Here is a 14751-nt window from a genome sequence, read left to right on the forward strand (position 1 = left end):
ACAAACAGATACATACATAAACTTTCAGAGAAATGCAAAAATGTAGATTTCATTCTAAAATTTTAGTCCTGACAATAAAATACAGTAGTACAATCTCACTTGTTTTTTACTTTATATTTACATTTGAACTGTGCTGCTGGCAAATGGGACAAATTAAGGTTACCTGTTTACCAATATTTGTGGAGAAACTTTTAAGATTTTCTTTTGCCCTTACATGTAATCTGATGGAGGCTGTGGACTAAATTTTAGGGTAGTGACTGAGTAGACATCTAGCAGCTGTTTGGATGTCTTTAAACCCATGTGAGTTGACAAACATCCAGATCTGTTTCTAAATAACTTTTTTTTCTCTTTTCATTCTCAGGTAGTTGCTTTGGGGGTCCTTTTAGTCCCTTGATAGCCCTCAATGGAGGGTAGGGAACCTAAGGTTCTAGTGACAGAGGGAGCTGAGGGACTGAAGTGGGAAGGGAAAATTCTGGCTGATGAACAGAGGGACAGTGGAGGTAGTTGTCTGAAGGAGGTCATATAAAGGATTCATAGAGACTGGAGGAAAGATCCAAAATAGTAAAAGGAGGAAGGAAAAGCAGAATGATGAGAAGGGAGAAATTTTAGAGGAGTAAATTTCGGAAGACCATGTTTCCCAAAAAGGCCAATGACTTTCCAAATTATCCTTAATAAAATAATGCCAACAGGTAAAGAAGCAGACAGAATTGGTGGAGCATGTAGTCAGCAGGGGTTCAAGAAGTGAATTTTTAGTTCACTGAGAAGCTCTCATGTTCTTAACTAGTGGTATTATATACTTATGAACAGAGAAACTTGGGACTCGAACACAGCTTGTGCTCATCTGGGACTGTAACCCAGTTTCTTAGAGAGAAATATTAGACTCTAACCCACCTCTCCTTGTCTGGGACTCTAACCTATCTTCTAGAGCATGCTCGAAATCTTGTGAACCCAAATCTAACCATACCAGCTTCAAGGGTCATTTAACTGGACCAATATTTTAGGAGTTGAACTCACCAAAGGATCCTTGATCAACCAGGAGTGAAGATGAAAGTTTCAAGGGTACACAGTTAGGGTTCTGGGGGAGGATTCCAGGGCTCCAAAGAAGAATCAGATCTATCCAATTGTGGCGTTACAACTGTCAAAGAAAAAACAGAGTTTTAAAGGGGGAAAGAGATTTTCTTCAGAATATTGCAATAGAGGAAAAAAGATCTCAGTATAGAAACAGGTTCAAATCCAAATATAGCATTGGCAGGTGGTAATTTGTATCCAGGAAGGCTGATGGATCTCAGTGGTTGGAAATTTCCTAGGAGAAAACATAAAGGGTAATGGGGATTTTGGCTAAATTAATCTAACAGAGTTCTTGCCAAGGACAGGCCAAATTGTTCAGACATCACCTGGTGGATGATGGAGGATGTGACATTTGATTAGATATGAGGGTGATCAGACAAAAAAGATGAAAGACCATAGCTCAACTGACTTATCAGGGTTCTTGCTAAGGATTTTGCAAGGAAGTACACAGATAGGCATTGGAGAAGGTTCAGGAACTTTTAACAAATATTTGGTGAAGAAAGAATCTGCATCATTACCAAAGGGAAACTTGGCAACTAATCAACAGTAGAAGTAAGAAAGAGTGTATCTGTAATACATGATATCCCTTAGAGTTTCTCTTATTATTACCATTCCCTATGATTAAGGTCAAGGGAAATTACAACAACCCAACCCAAGCAGAACTAGTAACAGCCCAGACCCTTCAGAAATGAAGGTTTGGGTCACCTCACCAGGTAAAGAACCAAGACATGCGGAGATGCTTGCTGAAGCAAAGGGAACACATTACAGTAGTAGCAGAAGGTAGTTATAAATGTCAACTGCTATCATATGACCAGTTACAAAAGGAGGGTTGTAATTGTCATGAGTATTTCCTCCTTATTTTGTTATGAATATATTTGTGTATACATATATACATTAAAAAAGTCTTAGTTTTGTATCCTCTTATTTCCTTATGATGTAATATGAGACATATTGACATTATATCATAGTATTTCAGTATTATTAATTTTATGTTACTATTTCTTCAGCAATATCTAGGAGAATAGTAAACATCACTCAAGAATTTTACCTGCTTTTCTGGGAAAGAGACTAGTGTGTTTTTGGTAGTATGCAGAGTTCTTATAGTAAATATCCTCTTTATCTATCTATCTATCTATCTGTCCATCCGTCCGTCCATCTATCTATCTATCTATCTATCTATCTATCTATCTATCTATCTATCTATCTATCTATCTATCTATCTATCCATCCATCTACTATAAGTTCTGTTTTTCTGGAGAACTCTGACTAATATAGATTTTGGAACAGAAAATAGTTTTAAAGACCAGAATTTTAGACTAGTTTTCTGAATTGGTTCTGGGAATTCTGGAATTGCTGTCTAATTTGATTAGATTTAAAGATGCTAATGACACATTTCTAGTAGTAAACAGAGCACTACTTTGTAATGGTGTGAACTGTTTATAGATACACAAAATATCTACATTGGAGATTCCTTATCAAACATTTATAAGAAGCAAGGAGCTAAGTAACTTATTATATGATACTTTTGCACAGTTTTGGAAAACTAAGGAATATAATGACATTTGTAGATTCCCCCTAATGTTGCTGGACAAAGTAGTGAAACAAAAAGATGAGCTTAGAATTAAGTTCTCACCTCAAGCATTGCATCAATGACCTAAAAACTTCTTGAGGAAGAGACTTATCTCCCTTCAGAGCTGAAACTGCTACATATCAATCTACAATTGGATGAATTTTAACAAGACCAATTCCCAGACTTCTAGGGTGTCTGCTATAAAATCTAGGGCATTTTTTGGCGAGATACTGTATGTGGGGATTGGACATGTGGGAAAATCGTGGTGAAGCTGAGACATCAATTCAATAAATTGTGATGAGTCTTCCTCATCAATGGAAGTTTCTCACCACCCACAGTGGATGTAGCCTCTCCAACACCATTGGCAGTGGCATCCCCACCCCAAGCAGTAGCAGCCTTCCAGTCCACAGTGGTATCAGGCTTACTACCTCTGTCTGAGAGGATTAACCCTAAATTGCCTGAGAAAATGGTAATGGCCTCTCCTGAGGCAGTTGCCACCTATGACTAGACACAAGTCCCAGCAGGCCACTAAAGGTGAGGTGCATAACATGTTCTAGAGGAAGTGTGCTACATTTCAAAGAACTACTTAAGTTTCTAATTTATATAAGCAGAAATATATGGAATATGACTGGAAATGGATATTAAGGGTGTGGGATAATGGTGGAAAGAACATAAAGTTGGATCAGCTGAATTTATTGATTTGGGTCCATGAAACAGAGATTCTGTATTTAATATTGCAGCTCAGGCTCTTGGAAAAGGCTCTAACAGTTTATTGGGAGGGTTAATTGAAACATAGTCCAAAATTTGGCTCACCATGTGTGAAATGGACAAACTCAAACTCCCTTGGTTTAATGTGGAGGAAGGTATTCAAAAGCTTAGGACCATAGGAATGTTAGAGTGTATTTGTCATTTAAGACTTATCCACACTGGGAGGGTCCAGAAGACACATCTTTCATCAATACATTGCTAAATAAATTTGAAAGAGCAGCCCTATTTCTTTGATGAGCTGTGTGATTTCTATTCTCTGTAGGCCCGAACTTATGGTGGGAACCACAGCCACCTAATTGGAAAATCAAATGCAGTTCAAATAATTGGATCCTGGGGTGGCAGTGACCATGTGTCAGTTGTAGCTACTATACTGGATAACAGAGACAAAGCAGCAATCAGAATATTCTGACTAACAGAGACCCATGACTTTGGCTAGTTAATGATGCATTCCTAGAAAGAGGAAGAGATAGGACGCCTACTAAAATCTTACTCTCTCTCTCTCTATATATATATATAAGCAGAAAAGGTCTAGGTCAAGTAAACAAAAGTGTAGGTTGAATTATAAAACTAGGGAGTCACAGCCCATCAATCAATTCCCCGACTTGAGCCAGTTTACAGACCCAGAACTCCTTGAATGAAGAGAGACTATGTCCCCTTGAGGAAGGACCCTATTTCATTAACAAAAATTTAGTGTTGACCTTTCTCTCAGCCTTCTCCAACGAGACTATGGGCTTTTACCAAGGTAACAGTGAATTGGGGGAAGGATATAATCACACATTTCAGGGACTACTTGGGCACTGGCTCTGATCTAACACTTTTTTCAGGAGACCCAAAAAGTCACTATGGCCTTCCAGTCATAACAGGGGCTTTTGGGGGGTTGGATGATCAATGGAGTTTTATGGAGGTTCATCTACAGTGGGTATGGAGGTCCCTCTAATCCATGCTCTGATTATTTCCCAGATCTAGAATGCATTATTGCAACAGTGATATGTAGAAGCTGGCAGAATCTCCTAATTGGTTCCCTAATCTGTGGAGTGTTGGCTATTATGGTGCAAAAGGCCATATGGAAGCCATTTGATCTGACTCTACCCAGTAGAATTAATCAAAAGCAATACCACGTTCTTGGAGGAATTGCAAAGATTTGGGCCACCATTAATGACTTGAAAGGTGATTCCCTTACATCTCCCAAAACTCTTCTATTTGATCTATGCAAAGGACATACAGATCTTGGAGAATAACAGTGGATTAAGGAAATCTTACCAAAGGATATCCTAACTTCAGTTGCTGTATTAGATGTAGTTTCACTGTTTGAGCAAATTCACACATCCCCTAGTACTTGAGAAGCAGCTATTGGTCTGGAACATGCATTTTCTCCATACCTGTACATAAGACCCAACAGAAGCAGTTTCCTTTCAGGTGGCAAGACCTGCAATATACCTTCACTGTTCTACTTCAGGGGTATATCAATTATCCAGCCCTATTTAGTTTTCAGGGTCTTGATCACCTTTCCCTTATACAAGATATCATACTGATCCATTACATTGAAACATTATGCTGAATTAACCTAGTGAACAGGAATAGAAACTTCTCTAGACTTATTAGTAAGACATTTGCATGTGAGGGTGGGAAATAAATTCAAATAAAATTCAGGGGTCTTCTACCTGAGAGAAATTTCTAGGGGCCTAAGGTGTGGGGTATGTCCAGATACCCGTTTCAAGGTGAACAATTAGTTGTTGCATCTGACCCCTCCTACAACAAAGAGGCACAATGGCTGTTAAGCCTGTTTGGATTTTGGAGGCAACATATTCCACATTTAGGTTTATTATTCTGGCCTATTTATCGAATAACCTGAAAAGCTGCTAGGTTTGAGTAGGGCCCAGAATGAGAGAAGGCTCTGCAACATATCCAGACTGTTGTTCAAGCTGCCCTGCCACTTGGGCCATATAGTCCAAGAGACCCAGTGGTTTCTGAAGATTCACTGGCAGATAGGGTTGCTTTCTGGAGCCTTGGCATGCCCTATAATTGAGTCACAGTGCACGCATTGAGGTTTTTAGAGCGTCTTGCTATTATTCTCAGGTAACTATTCTCCTTTTGAGAACAAATCTTGACCTGCCACTAGGTCTTAGCAGAGATTGAATGCTTGACCATGGGCTACCAAGTTACCACATTACCTGAGCTGCCATCATGAACTGTACATTTTCTCACCTACTGAGGCTTAAAGATGAGAATGCACATTGATACTCTATCATGAATCAAAAGTGGTATATCCATTATTGGGCTCAGTCAGTATCCAAAGGCATAAGCATGTTACAAGTCAGAAATGCCCATTGTTCTTACTCCTGCTACACTGCCTTTTCACTCCCAGCCCACACCTATAGTCTGATAGGGATCTCCCTAAGATCAGTTGACAGTGGAAGAAAAAATTAGCCTGGTGTACAGATGGTTCTACATGATATGCAGGCACCCTTGAGGGTGAAGAGCTGTAGCACTCTACCCCCTTTCTGGGATATCCCTGAAGGACAGTAGTGAAGGGAAATCCTCCTAGTTGGCAGAACTTTATGCAGGGCACCTAATTGTTCACGTTGCTTGGAAGGATAAATAGCCAACATGGAATTATACATTTATTCATGGGCTATAGCCAATGCTTTGACTTGATGGTCAGGGACTTGAAAGGAACATGACTGGAAAACCAGTGACAATTCAACTTAGGGAAGAGGCATGTGGATAGACTTCTGTCACTGGGTAAAAATTAATGAATATATTTGTATCTATGTGAATGCTCAGCAAAGAGTGACAGCAGAGAGGGAGATTTCAATAATTAAGTGGATAGGATCACATGTTCTGTGGATACCAGTCAGCCTCTTTGCCAAGGCACCTCTGTTATAGCCCAAAGGGCTCATGAACAAGGTAACCATAATGGCAATAATGGAGGTTACGCATGGGATCAGAAACATGGATTTCCACTCACCAATGCCAAGTGCCCAGTCTGCCAGCAGCAGATAGCAACACTGAGTCCCTGATATGGCACCTTTCTTCAGGGTGTTCAGCCAGCTATATGATGATAGGTTAATTAGACTGGACTGCTTCCATCATAAAAAGAGTAGCATTTTGTCCTTTCTGGAATACACACTGACTCTGGATACAGATTTGCTTTATGTGCATGCAATGCTTCTGCCAAAGCTACCATCTGTGGAGTTTTAGAATGCCTTATCCACTGTCATGATATTCCACACAACATTCCTTGGAATTAAGGACCTCACTTTACAGTACAGCAATGGTCCCATGTTCATGCAATTTACTGATCTCACCATGTTTCTTACCATCCTTAAACAGCTGGCATCACAGAATGGTGGGAGGGCCTATTGAAGACTCAGTTACAGTACCAGCTAGGTGCAAATATATCGCAGTGCTGTGGAAAGTTTCTCCAGAAGGCTGTATATTCTTTGAATTAGCATCCAATATATGGTGCTTTTTAAAAAATTGCCAAGATTCACAGATCCCACAGTCAAGGGGTGGAAATGCAAGGGACCTCACTCAATATTTCCCCTAGTACCCACTAGTAACATTTTTCCTTCCTCTTCCTGTGACTTTATGCTCTGCCAACCTAGAGGTCTTTGTTCCAGAGGAAGTAATGCTTCCACTGGGAGACAAAACAATGGTTTTCCTGAACTGAAGTAAACACTAGCACTTGGCCACACTGGTCTCCTCTTGCCTTTGAATCAACAGGCAAAGCAAGGAATTATTGTACTGGCTGGGGTTATTTTTATATGTACCATCAAAGAAAAACTATAGTTGAAAAATAGTTAAAGCTGGAAAATCAGATTTATTCAGGACAATTGTAATAGTGGAAAAGAGACTTCAGTATAGAACCTTGCTCAATTCCCAATACAGCATGGACAAGAGGGAATTTATAACCAAGAGACCTGGTGGAGGCCGGTGAATGTAATAATATGAAGTAGAAACATCAAGGGTAACAGAAATCCTGGCTACACCAATCTAACATGATTCTTGCTGAAAAAAAGCCAGACTAGTTATATATCACCAGTTGAATTGCAGAGGAGGAGAACCTTGATTAGATAATGGAGGGTGATGAGACATGGAGTGTGAGGGACTCTTGTTAATCTGATTTAGCAGGGTTCTTGATAAGGATTTTAGAAGAAGGTTCACAGATGGGCCTAGGAGAAGTTTCAGGAGTCTGACTAAAGTTTGGTCAAGCACAGATTCTTTGTCAGTCCCCCATCTAGTTCAACAAAAGAGACATTCTTCTTTCCCTGTGAAAAATATAATTCAATTTTTTGTTCAATTACCTTTTAATCTTTAATGATCTGCTGAATAATCTCTTGAGACTTGGTAATAGAGGATATTTGCTGGATAGTGCTCACCATCAGGCATTTAATGAGGAATATTTTCTTTGAAAGTAAAAGAAAAACAAAAATTAATGTTGAAAACCAAATTTTTGATTCCAGCCAGCAGTGAGGCAAGAAGATTTCTAGATTTTCTGCTCAAAGCATCTTTATTTGGTGGACTGAGGATAGCAGTGACATCCAATTGATTTCCTGGTTTGAAGTTTGAATGTCTATGGTGATGGCACACTGTGGTGATGGGTTCTGATTAACTGTGTGTGGCTGACTGGACAGCAGGCCTGAAGGTTGCCCATACATGTTCTATTGCAGTGATTTCCTTGAATTTTCTTTAGCATGTCATTCAGCTTATGTTTGGAGAGCTTTGGTATTAGTGCCATTTTACTTCTCAATCATTCAAGTCAGAAAGCAGAAAAATTGGAAATGTTAATTTGGAGAGTTGCAGCCAGATATTGGAAGAAACTAGAAGAATAGAAGATTTGCCAACGACTGACAAAATGTGCGAGATGGAGCCCACAAAGGTACGTTATAGTTTTCCATCGAAACATAAATTTTCTCTGTAAAATACCAATGTTTCTATCAGAGATAATCTAAGTAAAACTAATTTTCTTTATTGAGGTATCATTGGTTTAAAACATTATATAAATTTCAGATGTACGTAATTATCTTTTTCTGTATAGGTTTCATCATGTTCACCCCCCAAAGACTGATTACTGTCTATCACCACACACATGTGCCTAATCACCCCTTTTACCTTCCTTCTTCCTCCCTTCCCCTCTGGTAACTGCCAATCCAATCTCTGTCTCTATGTATTTGTTTGTTGTTTTTTCATCTTCTATTTATGAGTGAGATCATACAGTATTTTTTTTTAAAGATTTTATTTATTTATTTTTTTCCCCCCAAAGCCCCAGTAGATAGTTGTACGTGACAGCTGCACATCCTTCTAGTTGCTGCATGTGGGACGCGGCCTCAGCATAGCCGGAGAAGTGGTGTGTCGGTGCGTGCCCGGGATCCGAACCCGGGCCGCCAGCAGCGGAGCGCGAGCACCCAACCGCTAAGCCACGGGGCCGGCCCGAGATCATACAGTATTTGACTTTCTCTTTCTGACTTATTTCACTTAGCATGATACCCTCGAGCTCCATCCATGTTGTCACAAATAGCAAGATTTCATCTTTTTTATGGCTGAGTAGTATTCCATTGTGTATATATACCACATCTTCTTTATCCATTTGTCTCTTGATGGGCACCTACCTTTCTTCCAAGGCTTGGCTATCGTGAATCATGCTGCAGTGAACATAGGGGTGCATATATCTTTATGCATTCATGTTTTCACGTTCTTTGGATAGTGGTGGAATAGCTGGATTGTAATGGATTAAAGACATGAATGTAAGACCTGAAACTATAAAACTTCTAGAAGAAAACATAGGTAGTATGCTCTTTGACATTGGTCTTAGCAGCATATTTTCAAGTACCATGGCTGACCAGGCAAGGAAAACAATAGAAAAAATAAACAAATGGAACTACATCAAACTAAAAGCCTTCTGCACTGCAAAGGAAAACATAAAACAAAAAGACAACCCAACAATTGGGAGAAGATATATGCAATCCACATATCTGATAAGGGGTTAGTGTCCAAAATATATAAAGAACTCATATATCTCAACAACAAAAAACCTAAAAATCCAATTAAAAAATGGGCAAAAGATCTGAACAGAAATTTTCCCAAAGATATACAGATGGCCAACAGAAACATAAAAAGATGTTCCCTAATTATTAGGGAAATGCAAATCAAAACTACAATGATATTATCACCTCATGCCCATCAGAATGGCTATCATTAACAAGGCAAGAAATAACAAGTATTGGAAAGGATGTGGAGAAAAAGGAACTCTCATACACTGCTGGTGGGTGTGCAAACTGGTGCAGTCACTAAGGAAAAAAGTATGGAGATTCCTCAAAGAAATTAAGAGTAATTTGTTTACAAAATACACCTAGTATCATGAAATGGGGTCTTATTATTTATGTGCAGCAAGACCACATAAGCCTTTGCTGGAACTTTTCATACGGAAGCTCAGATGGGAGTTTTCAAACCTCTTAAGGCTAAGAAGTCAACTCAAGAACTTGCCACAGATTTTGCCTACAATAGCTATAGATTTGAGTAAATTGCTCTCTTCTCAAGGTCCCCAAAATATCCTGACTTTCCTGGGTGTGCCAGGAAGTGACCTTCTTCACTCACCTTAATGGGAGGAACCCTATAAGCCAGTTGTAGACCAGTTTTTCCAGGGGAATTTATAATTATTAGCTCCTTAAAGTCAACCTTAGTTTCTTAAAACTGTCTGGTCAAATGTGATCATGTACATCAGTCTTAAATATGACATTCCAATCAAAGCCTTGGTTATATGCGCAATGTTTCCAATTGTGTCATGTTACAAGAGCAGGTTCTTCTTTAACCTATGCAAATAACTATATTGCCATAAAAATGAGAATATTCAATAAGAGTTTTTGAATTCTGCAGGAATCAGTTAGGGAGAAAAAGAAACTATTGCATCTTTGTTTAGAAAAATGTACTTTAGCAAATTCCTAAATGTTACACCTAGCTATAAAAGAAAAAGATTTCTTTAATTTAGAAAACAAAACATTTAAAAAAAAACAACTTTTCAAACAAAAATATAATTATAATCATTCTCATCAGTTTATTCAGCCATTTAGAATTTATCCTTATTCTGTTTGATCTTGGTTTAACAGTTTTATGACTCCATCAGTGTCTTTATTTGTTCTGGAAAATTCTTACTCATTCCAGAAGAATGGTCTCAAAGTTACTGAAGTGAAGTCACCAGGGAGCATTTCCCCCTGTTACTGATTATCAACACTTTCAGAAAAGAATCAAAGCAAAACAATAACTGTCTGTCAATGACAAGTGACTTAAAATGGTCATGGCTAAATTCTGATGAAAGCTCATTGAAAAAAGAAAATTAATTATTTCTGTGGCATACAACATTTTAACATAATAACCAGACAATGAGATTATTGAAAGATTTCTATGAAGTACGTGATTGTTAATTTTATGGGTTAACTTGACTTGGCTAAGGGAATTCCATATAGCTGGTAAAACATTATTTCTTGATGTGTCTGTGAGGGTATTTCTAGAAGGGAGTAGATTCAGTAGACTAAATTTGATTTGATTCAGTACATTTGAACTAATTATTGAACTTTAATGCAAATACATTCTTATGTAGTACATTTAGCATATTTGATTCAGTAGACTGATTAAAGAGATTCACCCTCATCAATGTGGGCAGGCATCACCTAATCCAAACAGAGGTCAACAATAGAATAAAAAACAAAGGAAAAGCAATTATCTTTCCTCTCCTAGAGCTGGGATGTCCATCATTTCCTGCCCTCGGACATCAGTGTTCCTAGTTCTTGGTCTTTTGGACTCTGGGTCTTAAACCAGTAGCCCCCTGGGTCTCAAGCTTTCAGACTTAGATGGAATTATTCTTCCAGCTTTCCCACTTCTCCAGATTGCAGATGGCAGATTATGGGACTTCTTGGCCTCCCTAAATGCCTGAGCTAATTCCTATAATAAATTTTCTCTTAAATCCATTTAATTATCTATCTATCCATCCATCATCTATCTATCATCTATCTGTCTGTCTATCTCTCTATCTTAATATATATATAAATAAATGTGCATATCTAAATTTGTCTAAATATATATGTGTGTGTGTGTGTGTGTGTGTGTGCACCCTATTGGTTCTAGTTGAGAATGTGTTTTCTGAATTGCTTCTGGCGTGGCTGAAATTGACTCTCTAATCTCATTAGATTAAAGGATACTGATGACTTTGTTTCCAGTATTAAACAGAGCACTCATTCATGGTGAAAATTGTTTTTACAGATATGCCAAATATTTGCATTGAATATTTCTAATCGATCACTTATAAGAAGCAAGGAGACAAGTAACTGCTTATGATACTTTTGAACATTTTTGGAGTACTTAGAAATATAATAACATTGGTTGGTCCCTCCCTATGCTGCTAGAAAAAGTAGTAGAAGAAGTGGATAAAGTCAGGGATTGGAAAATTCAGCTCAAGGGTTGCATAAATTACATAAGAGCTTCTAGGTGTACCCTGAGGGAGAGATTTACCTCCTGTGAAGGCTGCAGAAAATCAACTGTGATTGGCTGAATTTCAATGCAAGTTAAACTTCAATACTCCTGGGGTGTCTACTGTTAAACTGAGGACATTGATTGAGAAAGGAATCCTGTACTGTGCAATAGGGACATGTGGGAAGACCTGAAGAAGCTGAGAACATTGAGCCAGCAAATTCTAATGAGCCTTCTTTGCCAATGGAAGTAGTCTCCTTAACACCGGTGGCAGCAGCATCACCACCTCAAGTAGTAGCAGCCTCCCAGTCCACAGTGGTACCAGCAGTCTTTACACCTCCATCTGAGAGTATTAACCCTGTATTGCCTGAGATTATGGCAATGGCCTCCCCTGAGGCATTTGCCTCCTATGACTAGACTCAAGTCCAATAAGGCCACTAAGGGTGAGGTACGAAGTGTGACCCAAGAGGAGGTGCACTACACTCCAAAAGAGCTACTTGGGTTTTCTAAATTAGACAAGCAGAAATATGGGGACTATGTGTGGGTATGGATATTTAAGGTGTGGGAAAATGGTGGAAGAAACATAATGTTGGATTAGGCTGAATTATTGCTATGGATCCACTAAGCAGAGATTCTGCATTTAATGTTGAAGTGTGGGGAGTTAGAAAGGGCTGAAACAGTTAATTGGGTTGGTTGGCTAAAAGATGGATCAAAAGATGGCCCATTGTGAGTGAAATTAAAATGATCAACCTTTATTGGTTTAATGCAGAGGAAGGCATTCAAAAGCTTAGGGAGATTGGAATGTTCGAATGGATTTGTCATTAACGACCTACTCACCTACACGGAGAATGTCCACAAGACAAATCTTTCACTATGCTTTGATAAATTTGTGAGTGGAACCCCACCATTCTCAAAGAACTCCTTGATTGCTCTTCTCTCTAGACCACATCTTATAGTAGGAACTACCATCACTGGATTGGAAAATCTAAAGCAATGGGAGTAATTTGATCCCAGAGTAGCAGGGGCCAAGTGAATTCACTCAACCACCATGTTACCATGCATAGACTTTAGAGTCAAGACAGCAATCAGAATAGTCTGACTCACACAGACCTCTGGGGTTGGCTAATTAACCACGGTGTTCCTAGAAGTAAAAAAGATGAAGCCTACTAAATTCTTACTTGATCTGTATAAGCTAAAAATTTTTAGGTCAAATAATCAAAAATCTATCTCGAATCACAGAAATAGACAGCCTCAGCCCCTCAATTAATTCCCATACCTGAGCCAGTTTACAGAGCAAGGACTGTTTGAATGAAGGGGTGACCAGATTCTCTTGATGAAGGACCCTGATACACTATGAAAATTTTATACTTTTTTACTTTGCTCCCAAAGGTACTACTGCCTTTTACTAGGGTAACTATATATTGGGGGAAAATATCAGAAAATTCTGGGACTACTGGACACTGGCTCTGAACTGACATGGTTTCCAGGAGATCAAAACGTCACTGTGGCCCTTTAGTCAGAGTGAAGACTTTTGGAAGTCATGTGATTAATGGAGTTTTAGCTTAGGTCCATATCACAGTAGATCCAATGTGTTCCAGGAACCATGCTATGATTATTTCCCTAATTCTAGAATGCATAATTGGAATAGATATATTTAGCAGGTGACATAATCCTCACATTGGTTCCCTGACCTGAGGAGTGGGGACTACTATGGTGGGAAAGGACAATTGGAATCCATTAGAACTGTCTATACCTAGAAATACATTAAATCAAAGGCAATACCACATTCCTAGAGGGGTTGCAGAGATTTATGCTACCCTCAAGGATTTAAAGGATGCAGGAGCATTGATTTCCACCAATCCCTATTCAACTCTTCTATTTGTCCTATGTAGAAGACAGATGGGTCTTTGAGAAAGACAGTGGGTTATCACAAGCTTAGCCAAGTGATGACTCCAATTGCAGCTGCCGGACCACATGTGGTTTCATTGCCTGAGCAAATTGACACATCCCCTGGTACCTGGTGTGCAGCTACTGATCTGGCTAATGACTTTTTCGCTGTACCTATCAATAAGATACACCAAACATGTTTCCCTTCAGCTGGTAAGGCCAGCAATACATCTTCACTTGTAGGATATGTCCTACAAGAAAGGCATATCAACTCTCCAGCCCAATATCACAATTTAATTTGCAACGATCCTGATATTTTTTTCCTTCCAAAATATAACACGTTGGCTATTACACTGGTGGTATTATACTGATAGCACCCAGTGAGCATAAATAGTAACTACTCTGGACTTTTTTGTAAATTTGCATGGTAGATGATGGGAAATAAGTCTGACTAAAATTCAGGGAAATTTTACCTAAGAGAAATTTTTAGAAATTCAGTTTTGTGTAGCATTTATGGATGCTTCTTTCAGGGTGAAGATTAAGTTGTTGCATCTGGCCCCTCCTACAACCAAGAAAGCGGCATATCACCTGGTGGACCTCTTTGGATTTTGGAGGCAACATATTCCTTGTTGGGTTGTGTTACTCCATTCTATTTATCTAGTGACTTGAAGAGTTGCTAGTTTCAAGTGGGGCCTAGAACAAGGGAAGGCTCTTCAATCGGTCCAGGCTGCTGTGTAAACTGCTCTGCCACTTGAGCCATATATTCTAGCAGTTCAAATGGTTCTTGAAGTTTCACTGACAGATAGGGATGCTATTTGGAGCCTTTGGCAGCCCCTAGAGGTGAATGCCAGTGAGGGGTTTAGGACTTTGCAGCAAGGTACTCTGTCATCTTCAGATAACTACCTTACTTTTGAGACCAATTCTTGGCCTGCTACTGGTCTGTAGCAGAGACTGATTGCTTGACAATGGGCTACGATGTTACCATGAAACCAGAG

The 14751-nt window shown here is 39.0% G+C and overlaps 1 long non-coding RNA gene across 2 annotated transcripts in view; it reads right to left on the bottom strand.

Moving 5' to 3' along the window:
* Positions 1-884: 884 nt before the first annotated feature.
* The window catches only part of LOC147917651 (uncharacterized), a 65090-nt gene continuing 51223 nt past the window's right edge, over positions 885-14751 (bottom strand). For both annotated transcript variants that reach the window (XR_015551605.1, XR_015551604.1), the window contains exons 10-11: positions 7714-7815; positions 885-1135 (exon numbers count right to left, since the gene is read on the bottom strand). This is a non-coding gene — a long non-coding RNA (uncharacterized LOC147917651). The remainder of the gene's footprint in view (positions 1136-7713; positions 7816-14751) is intronic.

Source organism: Ceratotherium simum, chromosome 3 (assembly GCF_057802395.1).
Source record: "Ceratotherium simum simum isolate JZ-2026a chromosome 3, ASM5780239v1, whole genome shotgun sequence".
Lineage (NCBI taxonomy): Eukaryota > Metazoa > Chordata > Mammalia > Perissodactyla > Rhinocerotidae > Ceratotherium > Ceratotherium simum.